General features: G+C 41.5%; 2 non-coding genes across 2 annotated transcripts; one reads left to right on the top strand and one right to left on the bottom strand.

Moving 5' to 3' along the window:
- The first annotated feature begins 2624 nt into the window (after positions 1–2624).
- On the top strand, positions 2625–2741 carry LOC140282469 (U5 spliceosomal RNA). The gene has a single exon (XR_011909899.1). It is a non-coding gene; the product is annotated as a U5 spliceosomal RNA (small nuclear RNA).
- Positions 2742–7626: 4885 nt separating this feature from the next.
- On the bottom strand, positions 7627–7740 carry LOC140282414 (U5 spliceosomal RNA). Its single transcript, XR_011909851.1, has one exon. It is a non-coding gene; the product is annotated as a U5 spliceosomal RNA (small nuclear RNA).
- Positions 7741–20284: the final 12544 nt, after the last annotated feature.

The following is a 20284-nucleotide window of genomic DNA, read 5'->3' as shown; positions in this document are numbered from 1 at the left end:
GTGTGTGTAGGAGCCGGTTTGAGTGTGTGTATGAGAGAAAGGAACGAGTGATTGGAACGGAGTTTTCTTGAAGCAGCAGAGTAACTGGGAACCTAACGGTGTCAACAAAGGTTACTGACTGTTGAAGTAGACAAACTCGGACGTTCATTAAGGATAAATATATTAATAAAATGGGAAATGTGAATGGTACAATGGACGGGGAGGGGGATCGTAAATTTATGGAACAGGAACGCCCCGGTTCATGTCAATACCTAAATCACTGGAAAAGAAAATATGTTTTTTTGGGAAAATTGTCAGTCCCTCAGTGCCAAATGCTGGTGAACAAATTAAAAGATAAAGATAAAAATAAAGGTCGAAAACAGGACGGACCCAAAACCACTACTGCAAAAGTGTGGTTGGCTGAAGCTCATAAGAGGAAATTAGGGGAAGAGAAAGGGAGAAAGGAAAAAGGCACAATATGTGCTGTTGTCCGTCCTGAAGACAATGAAACAACCCCACGAGCCCGGAGGGCAGATGAACCTGTCCCAGCGCTGGAACATGCGCCCCCTGTTTCTGGTGTTTTTGCCCCGCCATACTCTCTGTACCCAGATTTGAGTGGCGCGGGAGCAGTAGGGGGGGGGTCACCGACCCCTGTAACACCCGCCCCATCCATGCCTCGTGGAGGCTACTTACTTCGCTCAACAATGTGTACACCGCTTGAGTGGAGCAAACGCACGGGAGGTGATTTAAGTCCTTTTAATCCAACAACTCTAGAGTGTTCTAGTTTGAGCCCACAACAGGGCTCCTTCTCCCGATGGTTGAAGTTGCGAATCCTAAAATGTCTTTATAAAAGCATAACTTTCTGTTAGATTAAAAGACACAGGTACTTTCAGGTCTGATGGTAAAAGTCGTAGTCTTCTCAAGTAGGCCCCCATCCAGAATCTTGCCATTGCAGCTGCCGCTGGGTTTTTGGATGGGTTAATTGCACACTTTAATTGGACAGAGGTAAAGAGACTTCCTAAAAACAATACAGATCTGGTACTGCTTTCCCTCCTTTCACTTTTGGCTTCTTCAGTACTTCCCTCCTCAACCTTTCCCATTTGGAGTTGAAACTTCATCAGAAGTGAAGAAATAAATGAATGCCTATCAACAAATGTGGGATCTAAACTCTAGTGCTTCCTCTAAAATAATTTCCTTTCTCAATTCAGAAATGTGTGTGTGTAAGTCACAACACCCGTGACAGCATAAAGACAGAACTGGCAAGCAACAGCAGAGGTAAAATAACTGTTTTGATAATTAAAATCTTGCCTTCTTGTCAGTCCTCTGAGTCCCCAAAACCCTAGTCGTTTCCTTATTTTCCCCACAATATCTGGCCAATTTGTTTTTCCTTTTCCTTCTGTATCAAATTTGATCCCTAGTATTTTTTGGTCTCTGTGGGCAATTGTCAGGGGGAGTCCAGTCACCTCTGATTCTGTCCATGATCCGTAAAATTTGGTTTGTGTCTTTTCTTTGTTTATTTTTGGCCATGATCCCTTGGCGTACCAGTCAGTGACATCGAAAGTTCTATTTATAGAACAGGCAGGCACCTGTTCATATACTGTTCTATCACTGTGAATTAGTTTATCTATTATCAATAAGGATACTTCTACAACTACTATCAAAGTATGTCCGGACTTCTTATGTTGTCAGTTGCTATATATGAATAAGTGGGTAGCTACTGACAAGCATTAAGCATGTCACACAGCCCAAACATATAACATTTCAGGACACACCACACAGTTAACAACCACAGTGAAGCGTGTCAAAGCCCAAACATGTAACATTCAACAGGACACTTACACAACACATTCAAATCAAACAGTCAGACAACATACAAGAACATATACCCCAGCCGGCATTGCTCCCTGCCTATTTTCCTAGAGCTCACTATGTGTGCTTACACCTTTATTCACAAACTCTTCAACTTATACTCTTTTACCGAAGCTGCTAAAGCTCGATTGGCCAAATACCCTTAGATCCTACTTTGGTGAATTTGACATCTGCCTTACATGTAACAGATTAGCGGTTTAGCAGTTTTAATTTAATTTGAGTGAAGGAATTCATTTTATAGCAAAATCCGAAATCGTGAAGAACTCATGAAAGTAAGCTTATTCTCGGATTCCTGAAACTTTAGATTTGCTCTTTCTTTTACTGCAAAGTACAACGTTGTTTTTTTTTGTTTAAATCTTTCTAGACATGGTAAATATGAAGGACAAAGCAGTTTTAACATAGTTTGTGTGAAGGAATTCATTTTATAGATAAAATCCAAAGAGTCTGCTGAGAAAAGAGAGTGAATTCGAAGTAGACTTTAACACGGCTCTGGGAGCGAGCCAAGTGTGGGCTAACCGGGAGAATTGCTTGAAAGAAACGTGACACCGAATGAGCAGTCAGAACAAAGCCTCAATACGGTGTTCCCGTGGTGTTTTTGTTGCTGCCTTGTCTTTTGCACAGAGTAAAAGACAAGGCAGCCATCAAATAGGGCCCGATTGTTCCGACTTGGTCAGCTGAGGAGCAAGGGGGGGAGCAAGTGTCTCAATTTGCTATGCCAGTATGAAGGTGGCTATGCCAACTAGCCTGATGCCCTGCTCCCGCAGTGACGGATAATCGTACTCTGGTTTCTCTTCATAACGTACAAGTCTTTCGCCTTTTACTAAAGACTTCCGTGGAGAGCAGCACTAATGAGTTGTTTCTATTTTTGACAGGCTTTACCTTTTCAGGTGAAGCCCTTTCTGTCTGTGCAAAAGAACTCTTGTTACTGTGCAGAGTGACTTCTCTGAGTAGAGTTGCCTTACTTGCTGCGACTGTGCCGATGTTCGAAGCTTGAGTGCAAAGTTGTTGCTTGAATGGTGCTCGCTGGAGCGTGCGGGAGTGCAAAGTTATACCATTTAAAAGGGCTGAAGAGTGCTCAGTGCTTAGCCAAAAGGCCGAGAAGCGATAACTGTCCACTGGTTCACGTCCGAGGGCCCTTCCTGGCACAATGCGCACTTGTAGCGGTGTTCTTTTTATGGCTATAGGTGGCCAGAGTGTCACTTTGCACCTCCGCCCACCCGCTGCACTTTTAAATGATATAACTTTGCACTCCTGCACGATCCAGGGAGCACTGCTGCTGCTTGGACCTTTTTTTCGTGTGACTCCTTCGTCCGAGCGAGCACAGAGGCGATGCTTCTTTGTGGCTGTGTCCTTGGCCTGCCGCCTCCAGCTGCAGCCTCTTGGGCTGTTGCTACTGCCATCTGGATCACAGCCACGGGGGAATCTGTTTGTGCCTTCTTACCAGCAAGTTTCTTGAGGTCCATATGGCGTCTTTGATGGCGGCCAGGATGAGCCACTGTTTGACAAATTCCTCTTTCCTGAGATTCTGATTTTGACTCACCCCATAAAGCACCAGTTGTGCTGACAGGACCTCTTTTGCTGGTAAGTACGGGAAATTTAAGGAGTCGGCTGTTGCCCACAAGTCCACAGCAGCACTGCACTCCCAGAAGAGATGCCTCACCGTCTCAGGCGCGCCACAACCTGGACGGGGGCAGGTGGCCGTCGCCGATATACCCCTGGAGTGCATGACATATCTGTCTGGCAGAATCTCGTGAGCCACCATCCATGACAAATCCCAAAGTCTGTTCGGAAGAGCTGAAAGGTTCACAATGCGCCAAACTGTTGAGGGCTCGCCAATAGTGAGCCCACGCACTGGACTCACTGGGGCCCGCTCCTGCACAACAGAGACCAAAGATGGTTTAAAAATGTCTTTATAAAAGCATAACTTTCTGTTAGATTAAAAGACACAGGTACTTTCAGGTCTGATGGTAAAAGTCGTAGTCTTCTCAAGTAGGCCCCCATCCAGAATCTTGCCATTGCAGCTGCCGCTGGGTTTTTGGATGGGTTAATTGCACACTTTAATTGGACAGAGGTAAAGAGACTTCCTAAAAACAATACAGATCTGGTACTGCTTTCCCTCCTTTCACTTTTGGCTTCTTCAGTACTTCCCTCCTCAACCTTTCCCATTTGGAGTTGAAACTTCATCAGAAGTGAAGAAATAAATGAATGCCTATCAACAAATGTGGGATCTAAACTCTAGTGCTTCCTCTAAAATAATTTCCTTTCTCAATTCAGAAATGTGTGTGTGTAAGTCACAACACCCGTGACAGCATAAAGACAGAACTGGCAAGCAACAGCAGAGGTAAAATAACTGTTTTGATAATTAAAATCTTGCCTTCTTGTAAGTCCTCTGAGTCCCCAAAACCCTAGTCGTTTCCTTATTTTCCCCACAATATCTGGCCAATTTGTTTTTCCTTTTCCTTCTGTATCAAATTTGATCCCTAGTATTTTTTGGTCTCTGTGGGCAATTGTCAGGGGGAGTCCAGTCACCTCTGATTCTGTCCATGATCCGTAAAATTTGGTTTGTGTCTTTTCTTTGTTTATTTTTGGCCCTGATCCCTTGGCGTACCAGTCAGTGACATCGAAAGTTCTATTTATAGATAAAATATCTGTACACAATATGTTAATGTCATCCATGTATAGGACACATTTAGCTACCAAGCCTGCACTGCCTGGGATTACAACTCCTTTAATCTCAAGATCTGTGCTAAAGGCTCGATGCAACACACATACAAGAGAGCAGATAATGGGCATCCTTGCCGAACACCGCACTTCACTTTCACTGCATCAGTCAGGTGACCATTTATGACGAACCTACTGCTTATATCTTGGTACAGTAATCCCACACATGTCGTCAGTCTTTGGGGGAAACCCACCTTTTGCAACACCTGAAAGAGATATTGATGCGAGACCCGATCAAAAGCTTTTTCAAAGTCTAAATTTAAGATGACAAGCCGGGTGTTTCTGTTTCTAGCGTAATCAATGATGTCTCGAATCAGTACGAGGCTGTTGGTGAGTTGTCTCCCTGAGATGGCACAAGCCCGGTCTGGGTGAATTACCTCCTCTAAAACAAAGGACATCCATGTCGCTAAAACCTTGCTAAAAAGTTTACAGTCAAAGTTTAAAAGTGTGATGGGCCTCCAATTCTTTAGGTCAGTCTTATAATTTTTTTTATAAAGTAGAGTCACTATTCCCACTCTAAATCTGTCAGGCAGTCGGTCGAGTTTTTCAAAATCTTTAAAAACATCTAAAATGTCTGATGAAAAAAGGTCCCAAAAGGTCAGATAGAATTCTGCAGGAAGCCCGTCTAAACCCGGAGCTCGACTTCTCTTAAAACCTGTTAGGCATTTTTTTAACTCTAAAGCAGTAAAATCCTGTGTCAAGTGTGCATTCTCTTTTACGGTTTTGTCAACGAATTTTAAAATTTCTGCCGATGTTTTCAAGTGCACTGGTTTCTCTTTCTACATGTTACTATAAAAGGTATGTACAGTTTCAATCATCTCTTGTGTGGATTTTGTTAAAAACCCATCTTCTCTTTTTAGATTTTGAATACACTCCTTTTTATTTATAACTTTCTTAAAAAAGTACCGTGTGCATTTTTCACCTTCCTCAATTTCCTGCTCCCTGCTTCTTGCAAAAATTCCTTTACTCTTTATTTCTGCTAAAACTGACATTTCCTTTTTGACATCTTTGATTTCTTCATTAAAGTCTATGCCACACTGATTTAGTTTAAAGTAGCGCTGTAAGCGTTTCTATAGTCCCATCATACATCTATTCTCTTTCCTTTTTTTACATTTACCTTGCTGTTTAAAAAAAGTCTGGGTCGTTTCCTTCACCATTTCCCACCATTGTGCATGTGTTTCGTAGAGGTCTTGAAGGGTCTGCCACTCTTTATAACATTCCTTGTACTGACTGACTATGATTTCATCCTCCAACAGGGAACAGTTGTGTTTCCACAGACCACTTCTTACCGTCACACCAGAAGGGGGTGAAAGGGTGCAGGAGAGCATAAGGTGGTCTGAAAAGAATCTAACATCAGTGGGTGGGCAATCTCTAGTAAAGAAATAATCAATGCGAGAGGCTCTGGTGCCATCATGACTAAACCAGGTGAAGCCCTCCTCTCTGGGATGCATGGTTTTAAAACAGTCAGTAAGCTTAAAATCCCTGCATATGCCCTGAAGTAAAATCGAAGTCTTATCCACTTTAAAATCTCCCCCTGCTCTTTTTCTATCTTTCCTGCTCAAGATACAGTTAAAATCCCCTCCTACAACTAAAGGTACTTGCCCTAGCATATAAAGCTGTGTATCTTCTAAAAGGTCATACCTGTCATTTTTTCCATTGAAACCATAAATATTTAAGAGGTTAAAGTCTTGCCCCATAAAATTCAAGTGTGCTAAAAGTGCCCGTCCGTCTCTCACCACTGTGCTACCTTTCACCAGAACATGCGGATTTTTAATTAGAATGGCCACACCATCATTTTTATTTTTATTTGAGCCACTCCATATCGATAAATGGGGCCACATTTCCTCCCATTGTCTATGGGTTTTTTTAAAAAGGTAGTCCACATTAATGTATTAAAAACACATCTGATTTTATGGAGTCTAAGAAGGATAAAATACTCTGGGCTCTTGTCTTTGATTTCACACTTCTCACATTTAGTGTTGAGAAGGTGAGAACCATTAAAAGGATAAAGGAAAGTAGGTATGTCATTTTCGTTTTTCTAAGTTATCAAAACAAATTACACACTCAGGTTATTACTTGGGAAACTAGTTCTTCCTTCATTTCTTTAGGTGAAAAGTGAGTAGGGTGATCTATATTTCCTTTTCTCTGACGTAATGTTGCATTTAACTTTGAGTCCCTGGGGGTTGATTGCAGAGCTAAAGATAAAAAGGAGACCTCATTTAGTGAGTCTAGGTTCTTCCACTGAAGAACTTTCTGAAAGGGACCTGACCCTTCCCCTCTTTTTTGATACCACTGGGGAATCAGAGGACAACTCAGATGCCGTCCTCTTCGGCTGTTGACCTTCGGGGAGGTGAGTATCTTCACTAGACTCACCTGTCTGCTCTTCCTCCTCATTTAGCGTAGCTCCACCCTCTGCCTGTGAATTCTCACAGACTTCAGCACTGAGTGGTGAGGCCTCTACAGGCTCCTCCCCTTTTTGCTCCTCACTTCCAATCCAAGCTTTTGGCGGGAAGTTTGAATTTATTGGGTCAACCTCTTCACTTTGTTCACCAACTGCCACCTCTGGTCCTTCTCTTTGTTGGCTTGACTGTGGCTTTACCGTCTTTAATTTGTTGGCAAAAGATTTAGGGCAATCTCTGAAGAGGTGATTTAATTCTCCACAGAGATTACATTTCCTGCCATTTGGACACTCTCCAAAAGTGTGCCCAATTTCTCTGCACTTCCCACATATCACCTTGGTACAAGCCTCAACCAAGTGCCCATGCTCACCGCACTTGCGGCAGAGCTTGGGCTGCCCCTGGGAGTGGATGTAACATCGGTTTTCGAGGTGGCCAGAGTGTCACTTTGCATCTCCGCCCACCCGCTGCACTGAGCACTCTTCAGCCCTTTTAAATGGTATAACTTTGCACTCCCGCACGCTCCAGCGAGCACCATTCAAGCAACAACTTTGCACTCCAGCTTCGAACATCGGCACAGTCGCAACAAGTAAGGCGACTCTACTCAGAGAAGTCACTCTGCACAGTAACAAGATTTCTTTTGCACAGACAGAAAGGAATTCGCCCGCAAAGGTAAAGCCTGCCAAAAATAGAAACAACTCATTAGTGCTACTCTCCACAGAAATCTTTAGTAAAAGGCGCAAGACTTGTACGTTATGAAGAGAAACCAGAGTACGATTATCCGTCACTGCGGGAGCAGGGCATCAGGCTAGTTGGCATAGCCTCATCATGGTGAGCTTTGCTCGGTTGAGACGCTTGCTCCCCCCCCTTGCTCCTCAGCTGACCAAGTCGGAACAATCGGGCCCTATTCGATGGCTGCCTTGTCTTTTACTCTGTGCAAAAGACAAGGCAGCAACAAAAACACCACAAGAACACCGTATTGAGGCTTTGTTCTGACCGCTCATTCGGTGTCACGTTTCTTTCAAGCAATTCTCCCGCTTAGCCCACACTCTGCTCGCTCCCAGAGCCATGTTAAAGTCTACTTCGCATTCACTCTCTTTTCTCAGCAGACTCTTGGGATTTTATCTATAAAATGAATTCCTTCACTCAAACTATGTTAAAACTGCTTTGTCCTTCATATTTACCATGTCTAGAAAGATTTAAACAAAAAAACCAACGTTGTACTTTGCAGTAAAAGAAAGAGCAAATCTAAAGTTTCAGGAATCCGAGAATAAGCTTTCTTTCATGAGTTCTTCACGATTTCGGATTTTGCTATAAAATGAATTCCTTCACTCAAACTAAATTAAAACTGCTAAACCGCTAATCTGTTACATGTAAGGCAGATGTCAAATTCACCGAAATAGGATCTAAGGGTATTTGGCCAATCGAGCTTTAGCAGCTTCGGTAAAAGAGTATAAGTTGAAGAGTTTGTGAATAAAGGTGTAAGCACACATAGTGAGCTCTAGGAAAATAGGCAGGGAGCAATGCCGGCTGGGGTATATGTTCTTGTATGTTGTCTGACTGTTTGATTTGAATGTGTTTTGTAAGTGTCCTGTTGAATGTTACATGTTTGGGCTTTGACACGCTTCACTGTGGTTGTTAACTTTGTGGTGTGTCCTGAAATGTTATATGTTTGGGCTGTGTGACATGCTTAATGCTTGTCAGTAGCTACCCACTTATTCATATATAGCAACTGACAACATAAGAAGTCCGGACATACTTTGATAGTAGTTGTAGAAGTAGCCTTATTGATAATAGATAAACTAATTCATAGTGATAGAACAGTAGATGAACAGGTGCCTGCACATGTCTCACGAAAATAAAATGGGTATATGATTGCTGACGGCAGAGCAATACTGCCAAACTTATGAGTTCTTGTGGCAAACTTGATTCAGGGTCTTGACGTGTATACGCTGTTTCGCTGACTTGATTGTCACAAGAAACAAAGTGTGTTTGATAAGATCCGACCATTTTATTACAGGAGGATCAGTATGTATGGATTCTGATGTGACTGATAAACCCATTCGTATCTTAAGCATAATCTAATACGTGAGACAACGCCCTGGCACACAATCAAAAAAAAAAAGAGAGAGCGGTTTTGTGTCCCCACAGTCCATAATGTAGAAAAGAGAGAAAAAAGCCTTTCTGATTTGGTGTGTGTGCTCACAGTGTAGAGTGTAGAGAAAAGAGAGAAAAGAAAGCCGTTTTGGTGTCACGGGTGTTGTGACTTACACACACAAATTTCTGAATTGAGAAAGGAAATTATTTCAGAGGAAGCACTAGAGTTTAGATCCCACATTTGTTGATAGGCATTCATTTATTTCTTCACTTCTGATGAAGTTTCAACAATAAACAGCAAACTTTGTATTATGAGAAAGAACCAGACTCATTCTTCAGGAATCCGAAAATAAACTCTATTTTACGAGTTATGCACGAATTCGGATTCTCCTATAAAACGAATTCCTTAACTTAAACCAAGTTAAGACTGCTTTGTCCTTCATATTTATTCATGTCTAATCAAGTTTCAACGATAAACAACGTTGTACTTTGTAGAATGAGAAAGAACTTCTTCAGCAATAAGCATCTCTCGACATATGACGAAGTACAGATTTTGCTAAAAAATTAATTCCTTCTATTCCTTCTTTATTTATCCACTTCAAATCAAGTTTCAACAATAAAAAAAATGTTGTAGTTTGAGAAAGAACAACTTAATCTTCAGCAATCAGTATAAAAAGAGGGTAAGAAAAGGTGCAAATGCCAACCATACATCACTAAAAGGTGGAGCGGAAATATTCGGCTGCAAGTAGGTGTGAATGTCCGACCATAATTTGTAAAAAGCGGGTAAGAAAAGGTTCGAATGCCTGACTGTATATTAACAAAAGATGGAGGAGAGGTCTTTGGATGAGAGTGGGTGAGAATTTCCAACCATAATCTATAAAATGCGGTGAAAAAAAAGGTGTGAATGCCCCATAGAACACTAAAAGGTGGAGCGGAAGTGTTCGGCTGCAAGAAGGTGTGAATGTCCGACTATATTTGGTGAAAAGCAGGTGAAGCAAGGTCTGAATGCCCAACCTTACATCATCAAAAGCGAGATCAGAGGTGTTTGGCTGCAAGAAGGCCATAGTTTGCCAAAAGCGGGTAAGGTGCGAATGACCGACTAAATATCAACAAAAGTGGATGCAAGTGGGTGTGAACATCCCACCATACAAGTATGGTGGAGAGGAAGCTGTGAATGGCCGACCATAGTAAAAAGCGGGCAACAAGTAGGTTTGAATGCCCAACCATACATCTTCAAAAGCAGGAGTGGATGTGTTCGGCTACAAGAAGGTTTGAATATCCGACCATAGTTTGTAAAAAGTGGGTAAGAAAAGGTTTGAATGCCCGAACATACACCATCAAAAGAGGGAGCGGAGGTGTTCCGCTGTAAGAAGGTGCAAGTTTGTAAAAAGCGGGTAAGAAAAGGTGTGAATGCCCGACGATGTATGATCAAAAGAGGGAGCGGAGGTTTTCGGCTGCAAGAAGGTCTGAATGTCCAACCACAATTTGTAAAAACCGGAGAAGAAAAGGCTGGAAAGCCCGACTATACACCATCAAAAGCGGGAGCGGAGGTGTTCAGCTGCAAGAAGGTCTGAATGTCCATCAATAATTGTTAGAAAATATGAACGAAAATTTTCGAATATCAAACCGCACATGATCATAAGCGGGAGAGGAGGTGTTCGGCTGCAAGAAGGTGTGAATGTCCTCCCATAATTCCTGAAAAATGGGTAAAAAAAGGTGCGAATGACAAACCATACATTATCAAAAGCAGGTGTGAATGTCAGATCATAATTTGCAAAAAGCTGATGAGAAAAGGTGAGAATGCCCGACTATACACCATCAAATGCGGGAGCGGAGGTGTTCGGCTCTGAGTAGGTGTGATTGTCCGACCATAATTGCTGAAAAATGTGTTAGAAAAGGTAAGAATGCCGGTTCATACATCATCAAAAGCGAGAGAGGTGGTGTTCGGCTGCAAGTAGGTGTGAATGTCCAGCCATAATTACTCACAAACGGGTAAGAAAAGGTAGCATTGCCAGACCATACATGATCAAAACAGGGAGCGGAGGTGATTCAGCTGCAAGAAGGTGTGAATGTCAAACTAAAGTTCAAATATATTAACAAAAGCAGGAGGAGAGGTCTTCGGATGAGAGTGTATGAGAATTTCCAACAATAATCTATAAAATGCGGTGAAAAAAAAGGTGTGATAGAACACTAAAAGGTGGAGCGGAAGTGTTCGGCTGCAAGAAGGTGTGAATGTCCGACCATAATTGCTGAAAAATGTGTTAGAAAAGGTAAGAATGCCGGAGCATACATCATCAAAAGCGGGAGAGGTGGTGTTCGGCTGCAAAAAGGTGTGAATGTTCGACTAAAGTTTGTAAAAAGCGGGTAAGACAAGGTGCGAATGCCTGACAATGTATGATCAAAAGCAGGAGCGGAGGTGTTCAGCTGCAAGAAGGTCTAAATGTCCATCAATAATTGCTAGAAAACATGAAAGAAAATTTTCGAAAATCAAACCGCAAATGATCATAACTGGGAGAGGAGGTGTTCAGCTGCAAGAAGGTTTGAATGTCAACACATAAATCCTGAAAAATGGGTAAAAAAAGGTGCGAATGCCCAACCATACATCATCAAAAGCAGGAGTGGATGTGTTCGGCTACAAGAAGGTGTGAATGTCCGACCAAAGTTTGTAAAAAGTAGTTAAGAAAAGGTTCGAATATCCAACCAAACATAATCAAAAGCGGGAGCAGAGCTGTTCAACTGCAAGTAGGTGTGAATGTCAGATCATAATTTGCAAAAAGCTGATGAGAAAGGGTGAGAATGCCCGACTATACACCATCAAATGCGGGAGCGGAGTTTTTCGGCTGTGAGTAGGTGTGAATCTCCGACCATAATTGCTGAAAAATGTGTTAGAAAAGGTAAGAATGCCGGTCCATACATCATCAAAAGCGAGAGAGGTGGTGTTCGGCTGCAAGTAGGTGTGAATGTCCAGCCATAATTACTCACAAACGGGTAAGAAAAGGTTGTATTGCCAGACCATACATGATCAAAACAGGGAGCGGAGGTGGTTCAGCTGCAAGAAGGTGTGAATGTCCGACTAAAGTTCAAATATATTAACAAAAGCAGGAGGAAAGGTCTTCGGACGAGAGTGTATGAGAATTTCCAACAATAATCTATAAAATGCGGTGAAAAAAAAGGTGTGATAGAACACTAAAAGGTGGAGCGGAAGTGTTCGGCTGCAAGAAGGTGTGAATGTCCGACCATAATTGCTGAAAAATGTGTTAGAAAAGGTAAGAATGCCGGACCATACATCATCAAAAGCGGGAGAGGTGGTGTTCGGCTGCAAAAAGGTGTGAATGTCCAGCCATAATTACTCACAAACGGGTAAGAAAAGGTAGCATTGCCAGACCATACATGATCAAAACAGGGAGCGGAGGTGGTTCAGCTGCAAGAAGGTGTGAATGTCCGACTAAAGTTCAAATATATTAACAAAAGCGGGAGGAGAGGTCTTCGGATGAGAGTGGGTGAGAATTTCAAACCATAATCTATAAAATGCGGTGAAAAAAAAGGTGTGATAGAACACTAAAAGGTGGAGCGGAAGTGTTCGGCTGCAAGAAGGTGTGAATGTCCGACAATATTTGGTGAAAAGCAGGTGAAGCAAGGTCTGAATGCCCAACCTTACATCATCAAAAGCGAGATCAGAGGTGTTTGGCTGCAAGAAGGTCATAGTTTGCCAAAAGCGGGTAAGGTGCGAATGACCGACTAAATATTAACAAAAGTGGGGGCGGAGGTCTTCGGATGCAAGTGGGTGTGAATATCCCACCATACAAGTATGGTGGAGAGGAATCTGTGAATAGCCGACCATAGTTTGCAAAAAGCCGGTGAGAAAAGGTGCGAATGTCCAACCATACATGATCAAAACAGGGAGCGGAGGTGTTTGGATGCGACAAGGTGTGAATGTCCACCCATAATTAATGAAAAGTGGGAAACAAGTAGGTTTGAATGCCCAACCACACATCATCAAAAGCAGGAGTGGATGTGTTCGGCTACAAGAAGGTTTGAATGTCCGACCATAGTTGGTAAAAAGCGGGTAAGAAAAGGTTAAAATACCCGACTGTACACAATCAATAACGGGAGCGGATGTGTTCGGCTAAGAAAAGGTGTATTAAGGAAAGGTTCGAATATCCAACCAAACATCAAAAGCGGGAGCAGAGCTGTTCGACTGCAAGTAGGTGTGAATGTCCGACCAAAGTTTGTAAAAAGCAGTTAAGAAAAGGTTCGAATGTCCAACCAAACATAATCAAAAGCGGGAGCAGAGCTGGTCGACTGCAAGTAGGTGTGAATGTCATATCATATTTTGCAAAAAGCTGATGAGAAAGGGTGAGAATGCCCGACTATACACCATCAAATGCGGGAGCGGAGTGTTTCGGCTGTGAGTAGGTGTGAATCTCCGACCATAATTGCTGAAAAATGTGTTAGAAAAGGTAAGAATGCCTCTCAAAAAGCGAGAGAGGTGGTGTTCGGCTGCAAGTAGGTGTGAATGTCCAGCCATAATTACTCACAAACGGGTAAGAAAAGGTAGTATTGCCAGACCATTCATGATCAAAACAGGGAGCGGAGGTGGTTCAGCTGCAAGAAGGTGTGAATGTCCATCAATAATTGCTTTAAAACATGAAAGATAATTTTCGAATATCAAACCGCACATGATCATAAGCGGGAGAGGAAGTGTTCGGCTGCAAGAAGGTGTGAATGTCCTTCCATAATTCCTAAAAAATGGGTAAAAAAAGGAGCGAATGCCAATCCATAAATTTATCAAAAGCAGGTGTGAATGTCTGAGCATAATTGCTGAAAAATGTGTTAGAAAAGGTAAGAATGCCGGACCATACATCATCAAAAGCGGGAGAGGTGGTGTTCGGCTGCAAAAAGGTGTGAATGTTCGACTAAAGTTTGTAAAAAGCGGGTAAGACAAGGTGCGAATGCCTGACAATGTATGATCAAAAGCAGGAGCGGAGGTGTTCAGCTGCAAGAAGTTGTGAATGTCCACCCATAATTCCTGAAAAATGGGTAAAAAAAAGGTTCGAATATCCAACCAAACATAATCAATAGCGGGAGCAGAGCTGTTCAACTGCAAGTAGGTGTGAATGTCAGATCATAATTTGCAAAAAGCTGATGAGAAAGGGTGAGAATGCCCGACTGTACACCATCAAATGCGGGAGCGGGGTTGTTCGGCTGTGAGTAGGTGTGAATCTCCGACCATAATTGCTGAAAAATGTGTTAGAAAAGGTAAGAATGCCTCTCAAAAAGCGAGAGAGGTGGTGTTCGGCTGCAAGTAGGTGTGAATGTCCAGCCATAATTACTCACAAACGGGTAAGAAAAGGTAGTATTGCCAGACCATTCATGATCAAAACAGGGAGCGGAGGTGGTTCAGCTGCAAGAAGGTGTGAATGTCCATCAATAATTGCTTTAAAACATGAAAGATAATTTTCGAATATCAAACCGCACATGATCATGAGCGGGAGAGGAAGTGTTCGGCTGCAAGAAGGTGTGAATGTCCTTCCATAATTCCTAAAAAATGGGTAAAAAAAGGAGCGAATGCCAATCCATAAATTTATCAAAAGCAGGTGTGAATGTCTGAGCATAATTGCTGAAAAATGTGTTAGAAAAGGTAAGAATGCCGGACCATACATCATCAAAAGCGGGAGAGGTGGTGTTCGGCTGCAAAAAGGTGTGAATGTTCGACTAAAGTTTGTAAAAAGCGGGTAAGACAAGGTGCGAATGCCTGACAATGTATGATCAAAAGCAGGAGCTGAGGTGTTCAGCTGCAAGAAGGTCTAAATGTCCATCAATAATTGCTAGAAAACATGAAAGAAAATTTTCGAAAATCAAACCGCAAATGATCATAAGTGGGAGAGGAGGTGTTCAGCTGCAAAAAGGTGTGAATGTCCACCCATAATTCCTGAAAAATGGGTAAAAAATAGGTGCGAATGCCCAACCATACATCATCAAAAGCAGGAGTGGATGTGTTCGGCTACAAGAAGGTGTGAAAGTCCGACCGTGGTTTGTAAAAAGCGGGTAAGAAAAGGTGCGAATGCCCGACAATGTATGATCAAAAGAGGGAGCGGAGGTGTTCGGCTGCAAGAAGGTGTGAACGTCCGACCAAAGTTTGTAAAAAGCAGTTAAGAAAAGGTTTGAATATCCAACCACACATAATCAAAAGCGGGAGCAGAGCTGTTCGACTGCAAGTACGTGTGAATGTCAGATCATAATTTGTAAAAAGCTGATGAGAAAGGGTTAGAATGCCCGACTATACACCATCAAATGCGGGAGCGGAAGTGTTCGGCTGTGAGTAGGTGTGAATCTCCGACCATAATTGCTGATAAATGTGTTAGAAAAGACTAGAATGCCGGACCATACATCATCAAAAGCGGGAGAATTTGTGTTTGGCTGCAAGTAGGTGTGAATGTCCAGCCATAATTACTCACAAACGGGTAAGAAAAGGTTGTATTGCCAGACCATACATGATCAAAACAGGGAGCGGAGGTGGTTCAGCTGCAAAGTGTAAATTTCTGACTAAAGTTTTTAAAAAGCGGGTAAGACAAGGTGCGAATGCCCGACAATGTATGATCAAAAGTGGGAGCGGAGGTTTTCGGCTGCAAGGTCTGAATGTCCAACCATAGTTGGTAAAAAGCGGGTAAGAAAAGGTTAAAATACCCGACTGTACACAATCAAAAGACGGAGAGGAGTTGTTCAGCTAAGAGGTGTGAAAGTCCGACCATGGTTTGTAAAAAGCGAGTAAGAAAAGGTTCGTATGCCCGAATATACACCATCAAAAGAGGGAGTGGAGGTGTTCGGCTGCAAGAAGGTGTGATTGTCCGACCAAAGTTTGTAAAAAGCAGTTAAGAAATGGTTTGAATATCTAACCAAACATAATAAAAAGCGGGAGCAGAGCTGTTCGACTGCAAGTACGTGTGAATGTCAGATCATAATTTGCAAAAAGCTGATGAGAAAGGGTGAGAAGTCCAAACTTTACAACATCAAATGCGGTAGCGGAGTTGTTCGGCTGTAAGTAGGTGTGAATCTCCGACCATAATTGCTGAAAAATGTGTTAGAAAAGGTAAGAATGCCGGTCCATACATCATCAAAAGCGGGAGAGTTGGTGTTCGGCTGCAAGTAGGTGTGAATGTCCATTCATAATTACTCACACACGGGTAAGAAAAGGTAGTATTGCCAGACCATACATGATCAAAACAGGGAGCGGAGTAGGTGCAGCTGCAAGAAGGTGTGAATGTCCGACTAAAGTTTGTAAAAAGCGGGTAAGACAAAGTGCGAATGCCAGACAATGTATGATCAAAAGAGGGAGAGGAGGTGTTCGGCTGCAAGAAGGTCTGAATGTCCAACCATAATTTGTAAAAACCGGGAAGAAAAGAATCGAAAGCCCGACTATACACCATCAAAAGCGGGAGCAGAGGGGTTCAGCTGCAAGAAGGTCTGCATGTCCATCAATAATTGCTTTAAAACATGAAAGAAAATTTTCGAATATCAAACCGCACATGATCACAAGCGGGAAAGGAGGTATTCGGCTGCAAGAAGGTGTGAATGTCCTCCCATAATTCCTGAAAAATGGGTAAAAAAAGGTGCGAATGCCCAACCATACATTATCAAAACAGGGAGCGGAGATGGTTCAGCTTCAAGGTGTAAATTTCTGACTAAAGTTTTTAAAAAGCGGTTTAAAAACTGATTTGTCCTTCATATGTACCCATTTCTACATATATTTCAAGCATAAACTTCTTCATATTACCCTGAATGAGAAAGAACCACACTTGTGATAAGGCCATACACCCCTTTTGAGGAGTTCTGCATGATTTGGGATTTTATCTATAAAATGAATTCCTTCACTCAAACTATGTTAAAACGGCTATTACCTTAATATTTATCAATGTCTAGATAGATTTAAAAAAAAAAACAACGTTGTAATTTGCAGTAAAAGAAAGAGCAGATCAAAAGTTTTAGGAATCCGAGAATAAGCTTATTTTCATGAGTTCTGCACGATTTGGGATTTTACTATAAAATGAATTCCTTCACTCAAACCGAGTGAAAACTGATTTTACCTTCATATTTATGAATGTCTAGATCGACTTCAACAAAGAACAACATTGTATTTTGCAGTAGAAGAAGTTGAAATTGATCTAGACATTGATAAATATGAAGTTCAAAGCAGTTTCTACTTGGTTTGAGTGAAGGAATGAATTTTATAGCAAAATCGGAATCCTGCACTCCTCAAAAGGAACGTATTGCTCAACCAAAGGGATGCTTCTTTCTCATTCAGGGTAATATGAGGAACTTTATGCTTGATAAATTTTTAGACATGGATAATTATGAAGGACAAAGCAATTTTAACTTGGTTTGAGCAAAGCAATTAATTTACAGGAAAATCCGAAATCGTGCAGAACTCATGAAAGCAAGCTTTTTCTCGGATTCCTGATCCTCCAGTGTTGCTGTTTCCTATACTGTAAAATACAACGTTATTCTTTGTTGAAATTGATCTAGGCATTGATAAATATGTAGGACAAAGCAGTTTTCACTTGGTTTGAGTGAAGGAATTAATTTTATACATAAAATCCCAAATCGTGCAGAACTCATGAAAATAAGCTTATTCTCGGATTCCTAAAACTTTTGATCTGCTCTTTCTTTTACTGCAAATTACAACGTTTTTTTTTTTTTTAAATCTATCTAGACATTGATAAATATTAAGGTAAAAGCCGTTTTAACATAGTTTGAGTGAAGGAATTCATTTTATAGATAAAATCCCAAATCATGCAGAACTCCTCAAAAGGGGCGTATGGCCTTATCACAAGTGTGGTTCTTTCTCATTCAGGGTAATATGAGGAAGTTTATGCTTGAAATATATGTAGAAATGGGTACATATGAAGGACAAAGCAGTTTTAAATTAGTTTGAGTGAAGGAATTTATTTTATAGCAAAATCCGAAATCGTTCAGAACTCATGAAAGCAAGCTTATACTCGGATTCCTGATCCTTCAGTGCTGCTCTTTCTTCTACTGCAAAATACAACGTTGTTCTTTGTTTAAGTCGATGTAGACATTGATAAATATGTAGGACAAAGCAGTTTTCACTTGGTTTGAGTGAAGGAATTAATTTTATACATAAAATCCCAAATCATGCAGAACGTATGAAAAGAAGCTTATTCTCGGATTCCTGATCCTTCAGTGTTGCTCTTTCTTCTACTGCAAAATACACTGTTGTTATTTATTGAAGTCGATCTAGACATTGATAAATATGAAGGACAAAGCAGTTTTCACTTGGTTTGAGTGAAGGAATTAATTTTATACATAAAATCCCAAATCGTGCAGAACTCATGAAAATAAGCTTATTCTCGGATTCCTAAAACTTTTGATCTGCTCTTTCTTTTACTGCAAATTACAACGTTTTTTTTTTTTAAAATCTATCTAGACATTGATAAATATTAAGGTAAAAGCCGTTTTAACATAGTTTGAGTGAAGGAATTCATTTTATAGATAAAATCCCAAATCATGCAGAACTCCTCAAAAGGGGCGTATGGCTTGATCACAAGTATGGTTCTTTCTCATTCACGGTAATATGAGGAAGTTTATGCTTGAAATATATGTAGAAATGGGTACATATGAAGGACAAAGCAGTTTTAACTTAGTTTGAGTGAAAGAATTTATTTTATAGCAAAATCCGAAATCGTGCAGAACTCATGAAAGCAAGCTTATACTCGGATTCCTGAAACTTTAGATTTGTTCTTTCTTTTACTGCAAAGTACAACATTGTTTTTTGTGGAAATCTATCTAGACATTGATAAATACCAGCCGAACATCTCTGCTGTCGCTTTTGATAATTTATGGTTGGGCATTCTTACCTTTTCTTACCCGCATTTTATAAATTTTGATCCGACATTCACACCTACTTGCAGTCGAACACCTTCTCTCCCGCTTTTGATGATGTATGGTTGGGCATTTGCACCTTTTTTTACCCATTTTTCAGTAATTATTGATGGACATTCAGCCCTTCTTACAGCCGAAAACCTCCGCTGCCGCTTTTGATGGTTTATCGTCTGGCTTTCGAGCCTTTTCTTCCCCGGTTTTTACAAATTATGGTTGGACATTCAGACCTTGCAGCCGAAAACCTCCGCTCCCTGTTTTGATCATGTTTGGTCTGGCAATACTTCCTTTTCTTACCTGTTTTTGAGTAATTATGGCTGGACATTCACATCTTCTTGCAGCTGAACACCTCTCCCGCTTTTGATGATGAATGGTCCGGCATTCTTACCTTTTCTAACACATTTTTCAGCAATTATGGTCGGACATTCACACCTACTCACAGCCGACCAACTCCGCTCCCGCATTTGATGGTGTATAGTGAGGACTTCTCACCCTTTCTCATCAGCTTTTTGCAAATTATGATCTGACATTCACACCTACTTGCAGTCGAACAGCTCTGCTCCCGCTTTTGATTATGTTGGTTGGATATTCGAAACTTTTCTTAACTGCTTTTTACAAACTTTTGTCGGACGTTCACACCTTCTTGCAGCTGAACACCTCCGCTTCCACTTTTGATGGTGTACATTCGGGCATACAAACCTTTTCTTACCCGCTTTTTGCAAACCTTGGTCAAACTTTCACACTTTGTTGCTGAACAACTCCGCTCCCTCTTTTGATTGTGTACAGTCGGGTATTTTCACCTTTTCTTACCCGCTTTTTACCAACTATGGTCCAGCATTCAAACCTTCTTGTAGCCGAACACATCCACTCCTGCTTTTGATGATGTATGGTTGGGCATTCGCACCTTTTCTTATCCATTTTTCAGTAATTATGGGTGGACATTCACACCTTCTTGCAGCTGAACACCTCCTCTCCCGCTTATGATCATGTGCGGTTTGACATTCGAAAATTTTCTTTCATGTTTTCTAGCAATTATGGGTGGACATTCAGACTTTCTTGCAGCCAAAAACCTCCGCTCCCTCTTTCTAGCATACATTGTCGGGCATTCGCACCTTTTCGTACCCGCTATTTAAAAGCCATGGTCAGACTTTCACACCTTTTAGTAGCCTAACAACTCCGCTCCCGCTATTAATTGTGTAGAGTCGGGTATTGTAACCTTTTCTTACCCTCTTTTTACCAACTATGGTCAGACATTCACACCTTCTTACAGCGGAACACCTCCGCTCCCTCTTTTGATGGTGTATATTCGGGCATTCGAACCTATT

Source organism: Leuresthes tenuis, unplaced genomic scaffold (genome assembly GCF_036924035.1).
Source record: "Leuresthes tenuis unplaced genomic scaffold, fLeuTen1.0.hap1 SCAF_22, whole genome shotgun sequence".
NCBI lineage: Eukaryota > Metazoa > Chordata > Actinopteri > Atheriniformes > Atherinopsidae > Leuresthes > Leuresthes tenuis.
Note: the sequence above shows the minus strand (reverse complement) of the source record. Positions and strands in the feature narration are given on the sequence as shown.